Here is a 22,803-nt window from a genome sequence, read left to right on the forward strand (position 1 = left end):
TCACTGTGAGAGTACAGTGTGTGTGGTGATCCTTCACGGTCACTGTGAGAGTACAGTGTGTGTGATGATCCTTCACAGTCACTGTGAGAGTACAGTGTGTGTGATGATCCTTCACAGTCACTGTGAGAGTACAGTGTGTGATCCTTCACAGTCACTGTGAGAGTACAGTGTGTGTGGTGATCCTTCACGGTCACTGTGAGAGTACAGTGTGTGTGATCCTTCACAGTCACTGTGAGAGTACAGTGTGTGTGGTGATCCTTCACGGTCACTGTGAGTACAGTGTGTGATCCTTCACAGTCACTGTGAGAGTACAGTGTGTGTGGTGATCCTTCACGGTCACTGTGAGAGTACAGTGTGTGTGATCCTTCACAGTCACTGTGAGAGTACAGTGTGTGTGGTGATCCTTCACGGTCACTGAGAGTACAGTGTGTGGTGATCCTTCACAGTCACTGTGAGAGTACAGTGTGTGTGGTGATCCTTCTCGGTCACTGTGAGAGTATAGTGTGTGTGATGATCCTTCACAGTCACTGTGAGAGTACAGTGTGTGTGATGATCCTTCACAGTCACTGTGAGAGTACAGTGTGTGATCCTTCACAGTCACTGTGAGAGTACAGTGTGTGTGATCCTTCACGGTCACTGTGATAGTACAGTGTGTGTGATCCTTCACAGTCACTGTGAGAGTACAGTGTGTGTGGTGATCCTTCACAGTCACTGTGAGAGTACAGTGTGTGTGGTGATCCTTCACAGTCACTGTAAGAGTACAGTGTGTGTGGTAATCCTTCACAGTCACTGTGAGAGTACAGTGTGTGTGGTGATCCTTCACAGTCACTGTGAGAGTACAGTGTGTGTGGTGATCCTTCACAGTCACTGTAAGAGTACAGTGTGTGTGGTGATCCTTCACAGTCACTGTGAGAGTACAGTGTGTGTGGTGATCCTTCACAGTCACTGTAAGAGTACAGTGTGTGTGGTGATCCTTCACAGTCACTGTGAGAGTACAGTGTGTGTGGTGATCCTTCACAGTCACTGTGAGAGTACAGTGTGTGTGGTGATCCTTCACAGTCACTGTAAGAGTACAGTGTGTGTGGTGATCCTTCACGGTCACTGTGAGAGTACAGTGTGTGTGATCCTTCACAGTCACTGTAAGAGTACAGTGTGTGTGATCCTTCACAGTCACTGTAAGAGTACAGTGTGTGTGATCCTTCACAGTCACTGTAAGAGTACAGTGTGTGTGATCCTTCACAGTCACTGTAAGAGTACAGTGTGTGTGATCCTTCACAGTCACTGTAAGAGTACAGTGTGTGTGATCCTTCACAGTCACTGTAAGAGTACAGTGTGTGTGATCCTTCACAGTCACTGTAAAAGTACAGTGTGTGTGATCCTTCACAGTCACTGTAAGAGTACAGTGTGTGTGATCCTTCACAGTCACTGTAAGAGTACAGTGTGTGTGATCCTTCACAGTCACTGTAAGAGTACAGTGTGTGTGATCCTTCACAGTCACTGTAAGAGTACAGTGTGTGTGATCCTTCACAGTCACTGTAAGAGTACAGTGTGTGTGATCCTTCACAGTCACTGTAAAAGTACAGTGTGTGTGGTGATTCATCAAGACAGGTGACTGTATGCTCAAGGGCTCTTCATCCAATGAATTAGAACTAAGCCCCTTTGGATAAAACATGATTACCTCCCCTTTCCCAGGACACTGTATGACCTCCTACGGGTTTAGTGCTTCCAAATGATAATAATAAATTATTATTATTAAATAATTATAATAATCATAAAACTGGTACTGCCAATTATTAAACAGATACAGGAAAATTTACAAACACAGACGCCAGTGGATTTTTATTTTTTGCGTTTAACAATATTTTGTTACATGTAAACTACATTTGTACACTGTACAAATAAAGTCTGTCTGTAAATCCATAAGAACTAGCAGCAGTTTATGTGGTAAGATTTTTATTCACAGAGAAGTTAACATGATATACATCCTGCAGCACCAAAATTTTCCTGGTGCCTCGCTCTGCCATCACTTGTTCCCACAACACCAAATTCAAGGCTATGTATACAGCACTTGTGGCTGCTTAACATATGATAAGGAGACCAAACTTTTATTTATACAATAAAGTCTATTACTGCATGTATCGCAATATTTTTTACTGCACTGAGCGTAAACTGATTTTCTTGAGGGGTAGACGACAACAATCTCTGACGTATCTATGACGTGCTATGACGTAGCTGTGACGTCGTCAACCATCGCAAGTGATCCCATGCGTAATAAAACTATGGATCTGTGAGAACTTTTTTTATGTACATAATAAAGAATACCTGTATTATGAAAAATACACAATGAGAAGATTAAATAATTGTAAACATCCGAAAAAAGTACAAACACTCGTGTACATAAAAAATACCAAAATAAAACTAACACTGATTTCAGAAGGACAGGTCTAATATACGCCTATTCTATAAAAATAAAAATAATAATAATAATAATAATAATAATAATTACTATTATTATTATTTATTTTTTATTAACATATCGGCCGTTTCCCACCAAGGCAGGGTGGCCCGAAAAAGAAAAACTTTCATCATTCACTCCATCACTGTCTTGCCAGAGGCGTGCTTACACTACAGTTATAAAACTGCAACATTAACATCCCTCCTTCAGAGTGAAGACACTGTATTTCCCATCTCCCTGACTCTAAGTCCGGCCTGCCGGTTTCCCTGAATCCCTTCATAAATGTTACTTTGCTTGCACTCCAACAGCACGTCAAGTCTTAAAAACCATTTGTCTCCATTCACTCCTGTCTAACACGCTCACGCATGCTTGCTGGAAGTCCAAGCCCCTCGCAAACAAAAAATCTCCTTTACCCCGTCCCTCCAACCTTTCCTAGGCCGACCCCTACCCCACCTACCCTCCACTACAGATTTGTATACTCTCAAAGTCATTCCATTTCGTTCCAACATGTCTACATGTCCAAACTATCTCAATAACCCCTCCTCAGCCCTTTGGATAATAGTTTTGGTAATCCTTCACCTCCTCCTAATCTCCAAACTACGGATTCTCTACATAATATTCACACTACACATTGCCCTCAGACATGACACTTCCAATGCCTCCAGCCTTCTCCTTGTTGCAACATTTACCACCCATGCTTCACACCCATACAAGAGCGTTGGTATAACTATACTCTCGTACATTCCCCTCTTTGTTTTCATGGATAAAGTTCTTTGTCTCCACAGACTCCTCAGTGCATCACTCACCTTTTTCACCTCGTTAATTCTATGATTCACCTCATCCTTCATAGACCCATCTGCTGACACGTCCACTCCCAAATATCTGAACACATTCACCTCCTCCATACTCTCTCCCTCCAATCTGATATCCAATCTTCCATTACCTACTTTTTTTTTTGTTATCCTCATCACCTTACTCTTTCCTATATTCACTTTTAACTTCCTTCTTCTACATATCCTACCAAACTCATCCACCAACCTCTGCAACTTCTCTTTAGAATGTCCCAAAAGCACAGTGTCATCAGCAAAGAGCAACTGTGACAACTCCCACTTTGTGTTAGATTCTTTATCTTTTAATTCCACACCTCTTGCCAACACCCGAACATTCACTTCTCTTACAACTCCATCAATAAATATATTGAACAACCACTGTGACATCACACATCCTGTCTAAGGCCTACCTTTACTGGGAAATAATCCCCCTCAAGCCTACATACTCTAACCTGAGTATTATATTATAATAATATTATAATAACCTGAAATATAATCATAATATACTGTAATATAATAATAAAAATAATTTTATTTGTGTATTTCGTTACAAGGTTCGAAATTCCCCAATATATTAACTTGAGGAATACTTTATATAATAGAGATCAGAATAAGGTCTGATGGTAAATAAACTCAAAGATACACAATTATCGGTACACACACCGTGCCTCGGCTTGAAGAAGTCCCGTACAGTTTCAGGCACCAACACAATCATGTATACCTGGAGAGGGTTTCGGGGGTCAACGCCCCCGCGGCTCGGTCTGAGACCAAGCCTCGTGTTGCACGCACTACGCTACTAACACTGTGGAGTCGTCCCCCCTCCTCCCCCCAAGAGACAATATTCCGGGTGCTCTCCTTTCCTTGTAAATATTTAACTAATCTAATACAACCAGAACACCTCAAAATAATATTCTTTGCCAACATTTTTTTTTCAAACACTGACCGTAATACTTTTAAAGTTTCCCGCGGCTAAGTTGGCAACGTACTCAGCTCACATTGCGAGTCTTTGGTTCGATCCTTGGCACGGGTGGAAACGCTAGGTATATTCTCTTACACCTGCTGCCCCTGTGTTTTAAAACTGATAGTGCAAAAAAGATTGCTACTCGGAGAACTAATTTATCGGACACATACATCATGTGCTAAGCTATGACTGCGATCTCTCTCTGCATCATATGCTAAACTGAGCACCAAAAGTAATGCTATAATTGCTAAAATTCAAGCAAAATGATTTTTTTAAATTGCTACATACAGACGTCAAATTTTACACAGGCTCCTTAAAAACAGCAAACGGTGAATTTCCGCATCCTATGTTATGAAATTTGACAGGAAAACCATTCTGTGTAATATATTAAGACAGGGAAAGGATCCTGTGTGATGTAGCATGACAGGGAAAGCATCCTGTGTGATGCAGCATGACAGGGAAAGCATCCTGTGTGATGTAGCATGACAGGGAAAGCATCCTGTGTGATGTAGCATGACAGGGAAAGCATCCTGTGTGATGTAGCATGACAGGGAAAGCATCCTGTGTGATGTAGCATGACAGGGAAAGCATCCTGTGTGATGTAGCATGACAGGGAAAGCATACTGTGTGATGTAGCATGACAGGGAAAGCATCCTGTGTGATGTAGCATGACAACAATAACTTCTTGTATGATAGGTGTGTTAGGTACACATAATTCTTGCTCTAACCTTGTAGAATGTCAGCACAGATAAGGAAGTCACACTATGTGGTGCATCTAACTTTGATAAATAAGGGGCGCACCAGCCTCTCGATAAGATAACCAAGATAACACGAAACACCTGATTCTAGCTTATCCTTGTTAGATATCGACGAAAAAGTGTTATGCTTAGATTCCACTCACATGACAGGAAAAAAGACTTAATTATTGCATCTATTAAAGTAAAGAAAGAGGTATACATAAACGAGTGTCTTACCAAAAAACGTCAGAACCTCCTTTATAGAGTCAGAAAACTTAAGCGGGAGAATAATGACACAATACACCAATGCTTCACACGGGATGGGAAAATTCTAGTTAGGAAAACAAATGTAGGTCAACTGTACACAATCACCAACGAGAATGATCTATCACGATTTCTCAGGGATACTAATCTTACAGAGAATAACTAAACAATGTCCAACTTAAAAGCCTACGTAGTGTAGTGTATGTTTTGCTCCATTATTGTACAAATTTCATAGTACAATCTCTTAGTAATTAAATAATCAACTACCTCATTTTGTGATTTTACTAGTAAGCATAAGTCACCTTATGTAATTTTCTTATTTACTATTGTTTGCTTAAATATTAGCTGAATTGATACTTTCTCTGTCCATATTACTACCTCATATTTTTTTAAATACTATCAATTGATATTACTTACTAAAATTAATAATTAACATTTTTACTATCAATACAATTTACTCTTAACATTTTTGACATCAATTAACAACCATTACTTGTCTAATTACCTTAACCTGTTTTAATACCACATTTACTATCTTAGAGTACTCTTAATTACTTTGTACTGCCATATAACCTCTAGTATAACTACCAGTTCAATATTGAATGAAATAAACATTACTTTCTCACTTTTTTTGTAATCATTATTACTTATTAAAATTTTATTAAAAACCATATTTACTACCAGTCAATTTTACTTTTGTACATTAAACATTATTTTATACTTCCCATAACATTTTGTTGCCAAATTTCCAAGTTTGTATATTCAACTCCAACCTTTATATTATCCTTTGTACCTGTGTACCTGTGTACCTTTGTACCTGTGTACCTGTGTACCTGTCTACCATCTTACTATCATGTTATAACCAAGACATTGCCATTGTTATTTTTTACTTATTATTCTTTTGGTACTTTAATTGTGAATTTTATTTTGTCAATTTAAATCTAGTTATACTCCCGATCTTGTCAACAACCTATACCAGACTCTAGTGCAATTGCAAGTACCATTTCAATTTGTATTTTTATATTATAAGTTTATATTATAAGTCCTACTCTAAGATTGTTTTCATATCTTAGTGACTATATTGTGTGTGCAATTAGTGTATATTTCAATTATATTATTGTTCAAGGCCCTTAACTATCTTTTGCTAACTAGTACCAACTACCTCATATATATTTTTTTTCTACTTTTTTATTCTTTTGCTACCTTAACTTGTGTATTTTATCCTGTCAATTTAAATATAGTTATACTCTAATTCTTGTAAACAACTTATATAAGACCTTAATGCAATTACAATTGAGAGTCTTGTGCCTTTTTATATCATTAGATTAAACTCAGTTGTACTATAGCTCATTCTAGCTCAATACATAGACTATACCAAAGTCATTATATTAGACCTTAGTGCAATTACAAGTGAGAGTCTTGTTCTATTTTTAATTTGTATTTTTATATTATTAGTTTATACCTAGTTGTACTTTAGTTCATTCCAGCACAACACATAGACAACATCAACTTCATTTTGTGTAGTAGTGACTATACTCTACATGACCAAAATGCTATAGCTATATACTTGTCCAAACTTCCCACCATTACAGATATCAGTACTAAAACTCAACACACAACTCAGGATATAAATAATCATAATTTAAACCTAGAAGATGATTGATCACGTTGACCCTGATCTAAACCTCCATAATCTGACACACAATCAAAACCTATTGGAAAGTAACTGCCTTTATTACACAGCATCACAAGCCAGCACTATCCTAAACAATGCTAAAAGTCTATCAGTACTTAACTACAATATCAGGTCCTTAAGCAAACACTATGATGACCTCTTAGCACTCCTTGAATCACTAAAGACACCCTTCTCCTGCATTATTCTTACTGAGACCTGGCTTAAGCAGGACACAATAGATATCTACCCTCTACCAGGATACACAGCAATCCACAACTGCAGACCATACCAAGTTGGGGGTGGTATTGCAATTTATTACTCTAACCAATTATCTTGTATTAGCACCACTTGCTTTAGTGATGAATATGGGGAATACACTTTTGCTAATTTTACTGTAAAAAACCTTAAGACGCCTATAACAATCGGTGCCATTTACCGGATACCCCACACAAACATCCAAAATTTCAGTGAGAAATTAAAGGCACTAATAACAAACAGACAAATGAATAAGCACCACCTTCTCTTAGCTGGAGACTTCAACATCAACCTTGGCATACTAGATGATCAGCCTGTAACTGATTTCATCAACAGTATGAACAACACACTACTCATACCAACAATAACTAAACCAACCAGGCTCACTGAAACAAGTGCAACCATAATAGACCACATATGGACCAATATACTAGCCCCCCTTAAATCAGGGATAATCACAGATAGCACTACAGACCACTACCCTACCTTCCTCTTGACAAACATTAGTAAACCACCACTTGAATACAACAAAGTCTCATTTAGACTCCATGACGAGGCCTCAGTAAGGAAGTTCACTGCTGACCTAGAGACTGTTGACTGGCCTACAGAATTCTCCAAGGCCAATGGTATTGATGATTGGACAGACATTTTTCTTAACAAATTACTTAGACTATACAACAAACATTGTCCTATAAAACGAAACAGATCATAAACAAACGGCTTGGTTGCCCATGGCTAACCAGCACCATTCTGAAATCCACTGATAAGAAACACCAATATGAAAAGCAATATAAGTAGTCATAATTTCTACAGGAGCATCCCTTCCGGTTTAGGGCCTTCCACTGGATTTTTTTTTGGATTCCCCCCTATGGGGTTTTCGAAATTCTCCAATTCCTCGGATCAAGTTTTTGGAATCCCCCCTCTGGGGGTAAGCATTCAAATGAACTCCTCCTATGGGGCATGGTACTTTCTCTTACTACAGGTCTAAACAAGTGTGACGTCACCCCACCTGTGTTTACTCGGCGGTCAGTGACCTCACACATACAGGCTGAATCTTGTCGACTTACCCCTATGTCAGTGACGTCAGTATTCCTCTCATTAAGTTAAATGAACTAAAAAGGACCACGCACACACAGGCTGAATCTTGTCGTTCAGACAATAACTTAAAATGCAGGATAACACTATTTATTATACAACCAATGCATTTCATATACAACATAGGGAAAACATTTTCACTCTTAACCCAGGATAACCCAAATAATTCCACATTTTTTCGTTAATACCCACAATTTCTTTACAACACAAGTCTAGACATTTTTTTTAACTATTTCATCTCAGGTCACTCCCCCACGAAGTAACCTCCTCCCCACCCTCCCAAACCCTCACACTCCAACCAACACCTCACAATTTTTCACTCATAACCCCCATTTTTCTCGTTTTAACCCTTTTAGTTCATTAAAGTTAATAAGGGGACACAGTGCATCAGAAAGTCACCACATCGTTTGCATCCACTTTCACTACTCACAATTTTACATATTACGAAGTTAAATACGCACTTTTACTTTGAACACCTTCAAAACACTCTCTTAAATCATTTGAATACTCACAAAAATACCTTTATACATTTCCAAACAACACTGAAATACTCCAAAACATCATTCGAACACCCCCAAAATCACCTCTGAATACTCCCAGAACACCTTCATAAGTACTCTTGCACATCATTTGAACACCTTCATAAGTACTCTCATAATCATTTGTACACCTTCAAAAAACACCTTTGAATACTCACATAAACACCCTTGAACACCTTCAAAACACCTTTGAATAACCTCAAAACACCTTTGAACACCTTCAAAACACCTTTGAACACCTTTGAACATTTCCAAAAACACTATTTGAGTACTCCCAATTACACCACTGATTACTACTAAAACACCGCTGAATTCAATCAAAACACCCTTCAACACCTTCAAACACCCTTGAACACCTTCAAAACACTCTTGAACACCTTCAAAAACACCTTTGAACATTTCCAAAACACAATTTGAGTACTCCCAATTACACCACTGAATACTACTAAAACACCGCTGAATTCAATCAAAACACCCTTCAACACCTTCAAAACACCTTTGAACACCTTCAAAACACCTTCAAAAACACCTTTGAACATTTCCAATCAACACTGAAACACTTCCAAAAAAAAACACAATTTGAGTACTCCCAAATAAGATTTGTCATCTCTAATTTATCTGCACTTACACATTTCATTAAATTACAACTCATCCCTCAGTCTCCAGACTAGGCATTTTCTCGTTTTTACCCATTTAGTTCATTAAAGTTATTAAGGGGACACAATACATCAGAAAAAAAGTCACAAAAACTAACTCAATCACTTTACTTTGAACACCCCCAAAAACACTCTCATAATCATTTGAATACTCACATAAACACCCTTCAACACCTTCAAAACACCTTGAACACCTTCAAAACACCTTTGAACACATTCAAAACACTCTCATAATCATTTGAACACACTCAAAACACCTTTGAATAACCTCAAAACACCTTTGATCACCTTCAAAACACCTTTGAACACTTCCAAAAAACACAATTTGAGTACTCCCAATTACACCACTGAATACTACTAAAACACCGCTGAATTCAATCAAAACACCCTTCAACACCTTCAAAACACCTTTGAACACCTTTGAACACCTTCAAAAAAAAAACAACATTTGAACACACTCAAAACACCTTTGAACACCTTTGAACATTTCCAAACAACACTGAAACACTTCCAAAAACACCATTTGAGTACTCCCAAATACACCACTGAATACTAAAACACCACTGAATACACTCAAAACACCACCAAAATCACCATAAACTAAGATCAACACCCACATCCCACAACACCCACAACCCACAACACCCACAATTTTTTCTCGTTTTATCTAATTTCATCAGAAAGTCACAACACCCACACCCCCCCCCCATTTTTTTTCTCGTTTTAACCCTTTTAGTTCATTAAAGTTAATAAGGGGACACACTACATCAGAAAAAGTCCCAACAACAACCCACTTATAACATTTTTTTTTCGGTATCTCTAGTTCGACAACAACACCCACAACACCCACATCCCACAACACCCATGAACATTTCCAAAACACTATTTGAGTACTCCCAATTACACCACTGATTACTACTAAAACACCGCTGAATTCAATCAAAACACCCTACAACACCTTCAAACACCCTTGAACACCTTCAAAACACTCTTGAACACTTTTCAAAAACACCTTTGAACATTTCCAATCAACACTGAAACACTTCCAAAAAACACAATTTGAGTACTCCCAATTACACCACTGATTACTACTAAAACACCGCTGAATTCAATCAAAACACCCTTCAACACCTTCAAACACCCTTGAACACACTCAAAACACCCTTCAACACCTTCAAAACACCTTTGAACACCTTCAAAACACCTTTGAACACATTCAAAACACTCTCATAATCATTTGAACACACTCAAAACACCTTTGAATAACCTCAAAACACCTTCGAACACCTTCAAAACACCCTTGAACACCCTTGATCACCTTCAAAAAAACAACATTTGAACACACTCAAAACACCTTTGAACACCTTTGAACATTTCCAAACAACACTGAAACACTTCCAAAAACACCATTTGAGTACTCCCAAATACACCACTGAATACTAAAACACCACTGAATACACTCAAAACACCACCAAAATCACCATAAACTAAGATCAACACCCACATCCCACAACACCCACAACCCACAACACCCACAATTTTTTCTCGTTTTATCTAATTTCATCAGAAAGTCACAACACCACACACCCACCCCCCCCAGTTTTGTCACGAATTAACCCTTTTAGTTCATTAAAGTTAATAAGGGGCCACACTACATCAGAAAAAGTCACAAAAACAACCCACTTATAACGTCTTTTCGGTATCTCTAGTTCGACAACAACACCCACATCCCACATCACCCACATCCCACATCACCCACATCCCACATCCCCCACACACACACAGACACACACACACACACACATCCCTAACCTAGCCTAACCTAACCTAACTTATCCTAACATAACCTAACCTAACCTAACCTAACCTAACCTAACCTAACTTATCCTAACCTAGCCTAACCTAACCTAACCTTACCTAAATTATCCTAACCTAACCTAACCTAGCCTAACCTAACCTAACTTAACCTAACCTAACCTAACCTAACCGAACCTACCCTAACCTAACCTTACCTAACATAACCTAACCTAGCCTAACCTAACCTAACCTAACTTAACCTAACCCAACCTAACCTAACCTAACCTAGCCTAACCTAACTTAACCTAACCTAACCTAACCTACCCTAACCTAACCTAACCTAACCTATCTTAACCTTACCTAACCTAACCTAGCCGAACCTATCCTAACCTAACCTAAAATATATTAGAACACTTCCAAAATACATTAGAGTACTCCAGAATTACTTTGAACGACTCCATTTTTTGGATATTTCCAAATTAGTTTTGAAAACTTTATCGTAAAATCGAACATTATTTTCTTGTTGGTAAACACACTCAATGGTAGAAATATTTACTCGATTTCCGAATAGAAACACTTTCCTCGCTCTGAGAGACTCATTGTGGGTCACCCCCCCCCAACACCACTGGGGTAATGCGGTTCACACCCAAGGTAGATTTAAGATAATCATGAACACCTGCGCCAACTCAGGACAGACAGACGCCATGAAATGCGGGTAACATCCAAGGTAGAAAATCATCTCTTTCCAGACCAACTATCTATCCTAACCTAACCTAACCTAACCTAATTCCTAACCTAACCTAACCTCACCTAACCGAACCTAACCTAACTCCATCAATCACCTCTATCCTAACCTAACCTAACCTAACCTAACCCAACCTAACTCCATCAAACACCTCTATCCTAACCTAACCTAACCTATCCTAACCTAACCTAACTCCATCAAACACCTCGAATACTACCTAACTTAACCTAACCTAACCTTACCTAACCTACCGAACCTAACCTAACCTAACCTAACCTATCCTAACCAGTCCCAACCTAACCTAACCTAACCTATCCTAACCTAACCTAACCTAACCTAACCTAACTTATCCTAAGCTAACCTAACCTAACTTATCCTAACCTAACCTATCCTAACCTAACCTAAACACTGACTAACTTTGAACCAACTCTGAACACCACTGATCTTCTTCAAAAAATGCTCTGCACTTCATTTGAACACCTTCAAAAAAACACCATCAAACACCTCCGAATACTCCCAAAAAAACACTACTGATTACTACCAAATCACCACTGAATACTACCAATCACCGTCAAAATCACCAGAAACTAAGTTTAACATCACCATCTAACATCCTTTTTATAGAAATCCCCTCAAATCGCTATATCCAAGAACTCCCTCCCCATTTGACGCATAAAAAAAAGCATGAACACAAACCTAATACGCAAACACTTAGTACATGATCACCATCAACTGAAAACATATCTTATACACACACATAATATAAGACAATCACCAACTACAATCACCCATGTTCACTTACCTCAAAATCACTAATATCACAGAAAACAATCATTTTTATAAACATTTCACACACACACACACACACACAAAAAAAAAAAAAATCATATTTGACAATATCTAAGCGCACTCACCTCACTACCACCAACACACGATGTCTCACCTCACAGGACCGACGAGCTCACCTCCAGTGACGTCACACTCCCATTGTGTTACTTGGTGGTTGGTAACATCACACCTAACCCCCCTTGTTTCAACCTGTTGTACCCTACATTATCTAAGAACACTATATCCAAGACGATTACCAGATTTTATGATCCCCAACACCAAGATCACAGAAAACACACATTTTTATAATTATTCACACAAAAATCACGATCACCAATTCCATATCATGTTTACCGTCATCTATCAACACTAATCACCAAGATCACCAAAAAAAATCTAAGATCATGCATCTCAAAACTACTATGATCACTGAAAACACTTATTTTTTAAACATTCGCACAAAAATAAGACATACACAAAAATACCACAACACTTCCACCAACATCTATAACATAACATGAGCACTATAACATATCACTATCACAAAAAAAAATAATACACAGACACCCACATATTATACATTTCAATTGCAAATTTAAGACATGAGACATACACACCAAATCTAAGACATTCACCTCCAACTAAGACATACACATCACCCCTAAAACTTCCTTATTCATTCCGTATATCTCCTAGAGCTGTTTTAACCCCGACGGATCCATCACGACGTAGGAGCCAGAGGAACCATCACCACTCCAACACCACCTACTACACTCTGGCTCCTACGTCGTGGTGGATCCGTCGGGGTTAAAACAGCTCTAGGAGATATACGGAATGAATAAGGAAGTTTTAGGGGTGATGTGTATGTCTTAGTTGGAGGTGAATGTCTTAGATTTGGTGTGTATGTCTCATGTCTTAAATTTGCAATTGAAATGTATAATATGTGGGTGTCTGTGTATTATTTTTTTTTGTGATAGTGATATGTTATAGTGCTCATGTTATGTTATAGATGTTGGTGGAAGTGTTGTGGTATTTTTGTGTATGTCTTATTTTTGTGCGAATGTTTAAAAAATAAGTGTTTTCAGTGATCATAGTAGTTTTGAGATGCATGATCTTAGATTTTTTTTGGTGATCTTGGTGATTAGTGTTGATAGATGACGGTAAACATGATATGGAAATGGTGATCGTGATTTTTGTGTGAATAATTATAAAAATGTGTGTTTTCTGTGATCTTGGTGTTGGGGATCATAAAATCTGGTAATCGTCTTGGATATAGTGTTCTTAGATAATGTAGGGTACAACAGGTTGAAACAAGGGGGGTTAGGTGTGATGTTACCAACCACCAAGTAACACAATGGGAGTGTGACGTCACTGGAGGTGAGCTCGTCGGTCCTGTGAGGTGAGACATCGTGTGTTGGTGGTAGTGAGGTGAGTGCGCTTAGATATTGTCAAATATGATTTTTTTTTTTGTGTGTGTGTGTGTGTGTGAAATGTTTATAAAAATGATTGTTTTCTGTGATATTAGTGATTTTGAGGTAAGTGAACATGGGTGATTGTAGTTGGTGATTGTCTTATATTATGTGTGTGTATAAGATATGTTTTCAGTTGATGGTGATCATGTACTAAGTGTTTGCGTATTAGGTTTGTGTTCATGTTTTTTTTTTTATGCGTCAAATGGGGAGGGAGTTCTTGGATATAGCGATTTGAGGGGATTTCTATAAAAAGGATGTTAGATGGTGATGTTAAACTTAGTTTCTGGTGATTTTGACGGTGATTGGTAGTATTCAGTGGTGATTTGGTAGTAATCAGTAGTGTTTTTTTGGGAGTATTCGGAGGTGTTTGATGGTGTTTTTTTGAAGGTGTTCAAATGAAGTGCAGAGCATTTTTTGAAGAAGATCAGTGGTGTTCAGAGTTGGTTCAAAGTTAGTCAGTGTTTAGGTTAGGTTAGGATAGGTTAGGTTAGGATAAGTTAGGTTAGGTTAGCTTAGGATAAGTTAGGTTAGGTTAGGTTAGGTTAGGTTAGGATAGGTTAGGTTAGGTTAGGTTGGGACTGGTTAGGATAGGTTAGGTTAGGTTAGGTTAGGTTCGGTAGGTTAGGTAAGGTTAGGTTAGGTTAAGTTAGGTAGTATTCGAGGTGTTTGATGGAGTTAGGTTAGGTTAGGATAGGTTAGGTTAGGTTAGGATAGAGGTGTTTGATGGAGTTAGGTTGGGTTAGGTTAGGTTAGGTTAGGTTAGGATAGAGGTGATTGATGGAGTTAGGTTAGGTTCGGTTAGGTGAGGTTAGGTTAGGTTAGGAATTAGGTTAGGTTAGGTTAGGTTAGGATAGATAGTTGGTCTGGAAAGAGATGATTTTCTACCTTGGATGTTACCCGCATTTCATGGCGTCTGTCTGTCCTGAGTTGGCGCAGGTGTTCATGATTATCTTAAATCTACCTTGGGTGTGAACCGCATTACCCCAGTGGTGTTGGGGGGGGGTGACCCACAATGAGTCTCTCAGAGCGAGGAAAGTGTTTCTATTCGGAAATCGAGTAAATATTTCTACCATTGAGTGTGTTTACCAACAAGAAAATAATGTTCGATTTTACGATAAAGTTTTCAAAACTAATTTGGAAATATCCAAAAAATGGAGTCGTTCAAAGTAATTCTGGAGTACTCTAATGTATTTTGGAAGTGTTCTAATATATTTTAGGTTAGGTTAGGATAGGTTCGGCTAGGTTAGGTTAGGTAAGGTTAAGATAGGTTAGGTTAGGTTAGGTTAGGGTAGGTTAGGTTAGGTTAGGTTAAGTTAGGTTAGGCTAGGTTAGGTTAGGTTAGGTTGGGTTAGGTTAAGTTAGGTTAGGTTAGGTTAGGCTAGGTTAGGTTATGTTAGGTAAGGTTAGGTTAGGGTAGGTTCGGTTAGGTTAGGTTAGGTTAGGTTAAGTTAGGTTAGGTTAGGCTAGGTTAGGTTAGGTTAGGATAATTTAGGTAAGGTTAGGTTAGGTTAGGCTAGGTTAGGATAAGTTAGGTTAGGTTAGGTTAGGTTAGGTTAGGTTAGGTTATGTTAGGATAAGTTAGGTTAGGTTAGGCTAGGTTAGGGATGTGTGTGTGTGTGTGTGTCTGTGTGTGTGTGGGGGATGTGGGATGTGGGTGATGTGGGATGTGGGTGATGTGGGATGTGGGTGTTGTTGTCGAACTAGAGATACCGAAAAGACGTTATAAGTGGGTTGTTTTTGTGACTTTTTCTGATGTAGTGTGGCCCCTTATTAACTTTAATGAACTAAAAGGGTTAAAACGAGAAAAAAATGGGGGGGTGTGGGTGTTGTGACTTTCTGATGAAATTAGATAAAACGAGAAAAAATTGTGGGTGTTGTGGGTTGTGGGTGTTGTGGGATGTGGGTGTTGATCTTAGTTTATGGTGATTTTGGTGGTGTTTTGAGTGTATTCAGTGGTGTTTTAGTATTCAGTGGTGTATTTGGGAGTACTCAAATGGTGTTTTTGGAAGTGTTTCAGTGTTGTTTGGAAATGTTCAAAGGTGTTCAAAGGTGTTTTGAGTGTGTTCAAATGTTGTTTTTTTGAAGGTGATCAAGGGTGTTCAAGGGTGTTTTGAAGGTGTTCGAAGGTGTTTTGAGGTTATTCAAAGGTGTTTTGAGTGTGTTCAAATGATTATGAGAGTGTTTTGAATGTGTTCAAAGGTGTTTTGAAGGTGTTCAAAGGTGTTTTGAAGGTGTTGAAGGGTGTTTTGAGTGTGTTCAAGGGTGTTTGAAGGTGTTGAAGGGTGTTTTGATTGAATTCAGCGGTGTTTTAGTAGTAATCAGTGGTGTAATTGGGAGTACTCAAATTGTGTTTTTTGGAAGTGTTTCAGTGTTGATTGGAAATGTTCAAAGGTGTTTTTGAAAAGTGTTCAAGAGTGTTTTGAAGGTGTTCAAGGGTGTTTGAAGGTGTTGTAGGGTGTTTTGATTGAATTCAGCGGTGTTTTAGTAGTAATCAGTGGTGTAATTGGGAGTACTCAAATAGTGTTTTGGAAATGTTCATGGGTGTTGTGGGATGTGGGTGTTGTGGGTGTTGTTGTCGAACTAGAGATACCGAAAAAAAAATGTTATAAGTGGGTTGTTGTTGGGACTTTTTCTGATGTAGTGTGTCCCCTTATTAACTTTAATGAACTAAAAGGGTTAAAACGAGAAAAAAAATGGGGGGGGTGTGGGTGTTGTGACTTTCTGATGAAATTAGATAAAACGAGAAAAAATTGAGGGTGTTGTGACTTTCTGATGAAATTAGATAAAACGAGAAAAAATTGTGGGTGTTGTGGGTTGTGGGTGTTGTGGGATGTGGGTGTTGATCTTAGTTTATGGTGATTTTGGTGGTGTTTTGAGTGTATTCAGTGGTGTTTTAGTATTCAGTGGTGTATTTGGGAGTACTCAAATGGTGTTTTTGGAAGTGTTTCAGTGTTGTTTGGAAATGTTCAAAGGTGTTCAAAGGTGTTTTGAGTGTGTTCAAATGTTGTTTTTTTTTTGAAGGTGTTCAAAGGTGTTCAAAGGTGTTTTGAAGGTGTTGAAGGGTGTTTTGATTGAATTCAGCGGTGTTTTAGTAGTATTCAGTGGTGTAATTGGGAGTACTCAAATTGTGTTTTTTGGAAGTGTTCAAAGGTGTTTTGAAGGTGATCAAAGGTGTTTTGAGGTTATTCAAAGGTGTTTTGAGTGTGTTCAAATGATTATGAGAGTGTTTTGAATGTGTTCAAAGGTGTTTTGAAGGTGTTCAAGGTGTTTTGAAGGTGTTGAAGGGTGTTTATGTGAGTATTCAAATGATTATGAGAGTGTTTTTGGGGGTGTTCAAAGTAAAGTGATTGAGTTAGTTTTTGTGACTTTTTTTCTGATGTATTGTGTCCCCTTAATAACTTTAATGAACTAAATGGGTAAAAACGAGAAAATGCCTAGTCTGGAGACTGAGGGATGAGTTGTAATTTAATGAAATGTGTAAGTGCAGATAAATTAGAGATGACAAATCTTATTTGGGAGTACTCAAATTGTGTTTTTTTTGGAAGTGTTTCAGTGTTGATTGGAAATGTTCAAAGGTGTTTTTGAAGGTGTTTTGAAGGTGTTCAAAGGTGTTTTGAAGGTGTTGAAGGGTGTTTTGATTGAATTCAGCGGTGTTTTAGTAGTATTCAGTGGTGTAATTGGGAGTACTCAAATTGTGTTTTGGAAATGTTCAAAGGTGTTTTTGAAGGTGTTCAAGAGTGTTTTGAAGGTGTTCAAGGGTGTTTGAAGGTGTTGAAGGGTGTTTTGATTGAATTCAGCGGTGTTTTAGTAGTAATCAGTGGTGTAATTGGGAGTACTCAAATAGTGTTTTTGGAAATGTTCAAAGGTGTTCAAAGGTGTTTTGAAGGTGTTCAAAGGTGTTTTGAGGTTATTCAAAGGTGTTTTGAAGGTGTTCAAGGGTGTTTATGTGAGTATTCAAAGGTGTTTTTTGAAGGTGTACAAATGATTATGAGAGTACTTATGAAGGTGTTCAAATGATGTGCAAGAGTACTTATGAAGGTGTTCTGGGAGTATTCAGAGGTGATTTTGGGGGTGTTCGAATGATGTTTTGGAGTATTTCAGTGTTGTTTGGAAATGTATAAAGGTATTTTTGTGAGTATTCAAATGATTTAAGAGAGTGTTTTGAAGGTGTTCAAAGTAAAAGTGCGTATTTAACTTCGTAATATGTAAAATTGTGAGTAGTGAATTTAACGAAAGTGGATGTAAGCGATGTGGTGACTTTCTGATGTACTGTATCCCCTTATTAACTTTAATGAACTAAAAGGGTTAAAACGAGAAAAATTGGGGGTTATGAGTGAAAATTGTGAGGTGTTGGTTGGAGTGTGAGGGTTCGGGAGGGTGGGGAGGAGGTTACTTCGTGGGGGAGTGACCTGAGATGAAATAGTTAAAAAAAATGTCTAGACTTGTGTTGTAAAGAAATTGTGGGTATTAACGAAACAAAAATGTGAAATTATTTGGATTAACCTGGGTTAAGAGTGAAAATGTTTTCCCTATGATGTAGGTACTATATCCCCTTATTAACTTTAATGAACTAAATTCAGTGTGCGCGTGGTCCTTTTTGTTCATTTAACTTTGAGAGAATACTGACGTCACTGACCGCCGAGTAAACACCCTTCTTGTCATTTGACTTAATGAGAGGAAACTTTTAGTTCATTTTAAAATAATAAGGGGAAGATGTTTAGACCTGTAGTCATGCCCCCATAGGAGGAGTTCATTTGTGCTTTACCCCCAGAGGGGGGTGATCCAAGGAGATGGAGTCCGAGAAATTTTGGGGTGGGAGTGAAAGTGAGAGATCCGAGGAGATCATAAGAATTTCGAAAACATTAATGAGAGAGAATACTCGACGTCACTTGTATTATCAAAACCCCATAGGGGGGAATCCAAAAAACTTGATCCGAGGAGATCATAAGAAAAAAAAAATTCGAGGCGCGGGGGCGATCCGGATGACGCTGCAGAAGGCGCAGCAGAAGGCGCGGGCGGGGGTCGTGAAGGGCGCGGGCGGGCGCGCGGGCGGGGCGCGGGCGGGCGAGCGGGCGGCGTGCGGCGCTACGGCGGGGTCGCGAAGGGGGGGGGTCGTGGGAGGGGGTATTGGTTGGGGGGTCAAGGGTGAGGTAGTCTCGAGGGCGAGGTCATGGTCAAAACCGGAAGTAACACCTAGGTGTGAAAAGGTGACCCTCCAGCTGCTGGTCCTAGACCGGAAGGGATGTCTCTGTAGAAGGCCTAGACCGGAAGGGATGCTCCAGTGGAAGGCCCTAAACCGGAAGGGATGCTCCAGTGGAAGGCCCTAAACCGGAAGGGATGCTCCTGTAGAAATTATGACTACTAATATAGACAGGGCTTAATACACAAAGATATTATTAAACACTATTCATCAGTCCTCACCAAAGTAATAAAGAAAGTCAAACAACTATACTACTCCAGTAGATTCACTGACACAAGAGGAGATATAAAAAAGACCTGGAAAACTCTCTCGCAGATTCTAGGGACCCACAAACTGAAAAAAAAACAAGAATATTGTCCTAACTAAACCTAATGAAACACCACTGCAACCCACTGACACAGCTAACAAGATAAACGACTTCTTCTCAACCATAGGTTCTAATCTCGCCAATAAAATCCCACGTACCAATGCCCATGCCGGGGACTACCTAGATGGGAATTTCCCAAATTCCTTCTATCTTGCTCCAACTGAGCCCATGGAAGTCACTGAGATTATAAAGTCACTTAAAAATAACTCAGGGAATCTGTCTCATGTCCCATCATTATTGTACAAGCGAGCGGCCCATGTCCTCTCGCATACTATCTCATTACTTTTTAACAAGTCACTAGAAACTAGCACCTTCCCGAACCTACTCAAGACGGCAAGGGTTACACCAATACATAAAGGTGGTGACCCTACAGATTTAAACAACTATAGGTCAATATCAAACTTACCATTGCTATCCAAAATCTTTGAGAAACTCGTGCACAGGAGACTATATTCATTTATAACGGCAAAAAACATACTCAACCCCTGCCAATTTGGATTCAGGAAAAATAAAAGCACTAACGATGCAATCATAAAAATGCTAGATCTGCTTTACACAGCATTGGAAAATAAGGAATATCCACTAGGAATTTTACTGACCTAAGAAAATCTTTTGACACAGTAGACCACGACATCCTACTCCACAAACTTGATCACTACGGTATAAGAGGCCATGCACTTGCATATTTCAAATCTTACCTTACTAATAGGTATCAGTATGTCACCATTAAAGACACAGCATCAACAACACAGCCACTTGATACTGGAGTTCCGCAGGGAAGTGTCCTTGGTCCCCTGCTCTTCCTCATATACATCAATGATCTTCCAAACATATCTCAACACCTGAACCCCATTCTCTTTGCTGACGACACGACTTATGTCATCTCTCACCCTAATCTTGCCACCCTCAACACCATTGTTAATGAGGAGCTGATCAAAATATCGACTTGGATGACAGCCAATAAACTTACGCTTAACGCTGACAAAACCTACTACATTATGTTTGGTAACAGAGCAGGAGATGCGCAAATTAACATTAAGATCGACAACACTCTACTTGCCAGGCATAATGAGGGCAAATTCCTAGGCCTATACCTCGACAACAACCTGAACTTCAGCACCCATATCCAACACATAACCAGAAAAGTATCCAAAACGGTTGGGATCCTCTCCAAGATACGATACTACGTGCCGCAAACTGCCCTTCTCACACTATACCATTAACTTATATATCCATACCTCACCTATGCTATCTGTGCTTGGGGTTCAACTGCAGCAACACACCTAAAGCCAATAATAACCCAACAAGAAGCCGCAGTAAGAATAATCACTAAATCCCATCCCTGGCAACACCCCTTCCCCCACTCTTCATAGATCTAAACTTACTCCCTGTTCAGTACATCCACACTTACTACTGTGCAATCTACATCTACAGGACCTTAAATTCCAATATTAACCTTGACCTAAAACGCTTTCTTGATAGTTGTGACAGAACCCACAGGCATAACACCAGACACAAACATCTCTACGACATTCCCCGTGTCCGACTAAACCTTTACAAAAATTCAATGTATGTCAAAGACCCTAAAATCTGGAACACCCTACCTGAGAACTCTAGAACTGCAGACACATTCATCACCTTCAAAACTACCATCAGAAAACATCTTATCTCCCTGATACACCCTGTCAACTAATTATACGAATACCACATGGTGGTTCACACTTACACTCACTCACCCAGGCGTTTTCTGTACCAAGAGGCCATGTGTTTCAGTGTCTGACAAGATGAACATCAAAATGGTATACAATACCGACAGGTTGGTAGGTAAGACACATAGGCAACAGTTAGGCAACTTTATTCCGAAACGTTTCGCCTTCACAGTAGACTTCTTCAGTGGTTACATTCTCACTACTACTACTACTCTGCACCTCTCCTTCCGACAGTATTTAAGTTTCGCACTGTCGCTTGATCTTCAGATAGTTCCTGACTATGGAACTGAACTTGTCCAGGCCGAGGGACTGATAACCTCAAATTCTACGACTTCAAGGGTGATGGACTGATTACATCGTCTTCATATCTCTACTGTTCCTGCCTACTTTCTGTATTCGACTGAAGAAGCCTACTGTGTAGGCGAAACGTTTCGGAATAAAGTTGCCTAACTGTTGCCTATGTGTCTTACCTACCAATTATTATTTTACTACATGTAAACCACACAATAACCAAATTCTGTAAACTCAGCATTGTAATCCTTATAGAGAATAAACTTTGAATTTGAATTTGAATGTATCGATATTAGTTTACTGATTTCTATTTTTTTAAACTCTCCGGCCGTCTCCCACCAAGATAGGGTGAAGCAACACAGCCACTCACTCACTGTCCTACCAGAGGTATGCTGACATCACCGTTCAGATGCCTCTCCAGACCCCAACATCCCCACCCGTCCTTCAAAGTGGAGGCAATGTATTTTCCACCTGCAAGACTCAAGTCCGGCTAATCAGTTTCCCTTGTATCCTTTCATAAATGTTATCTTGCTCGCCTACCAACAGCAGGTCAAATAAAAAAAAAAAAACTGCCTCCCACTCCTAATACGCTCACATAAGCCTTGTTGGATGTTCAAGCCCCTGCCGTTCAAAACCTTCACACCCTCTCTCCAGCCATTCCTCAAACGACCCTATCTCTCCATCCCTCCACCCCAGATTAATATGCCCTCTTTGTAATTATGTTGCTCAATCCTCTCTAAATATCAAAATCCACCTCACCATCCCCTCCTCAGCAATCTCCATCGTTCAGCATCAAGGCCAGTCTTAAACCCCGTAGGGTTCATGCAGCACTTGGGGAATGGTTGACAATCAGATTCAATCCAAGTGGAAGACAGGCTCAATTCCTTCGGTAAAGAGCTTATCACCATTATCAAGGCACCTTCCCAG

The 22,803-nt window shown here is 39.2% G+C and overlaps 1 protein-coding gene across 6 annotated transcripts in view; it reads right to left on the bottom strand.

Moving 5' to 3' along the window:
• Positions 1-22,803, bottom strand: part of LOC128689855 (uncharacterized) — a 483,205-nt gene that overhangs the window by 136,378 nt on the left and 324,024 nt on the right. The window lies entirely within an intron of this gene.

This window comes from Cherax quadricarinatus, chromosome 1 (genome assembly GCF_038502225.1).
Source record: "Cherax quadricarinatus isolate ZL_2023a chromosome 1, ASM3850222v1, whole genome shotgun sequence".
NCBI classification, from domain to species: domain Eukaryota; kingdom Metazoa; phylum Arthropoda; class Malacostraca; order Decapoda; family Parastacidae; genus Cherax; species Cherax quadricarinatus.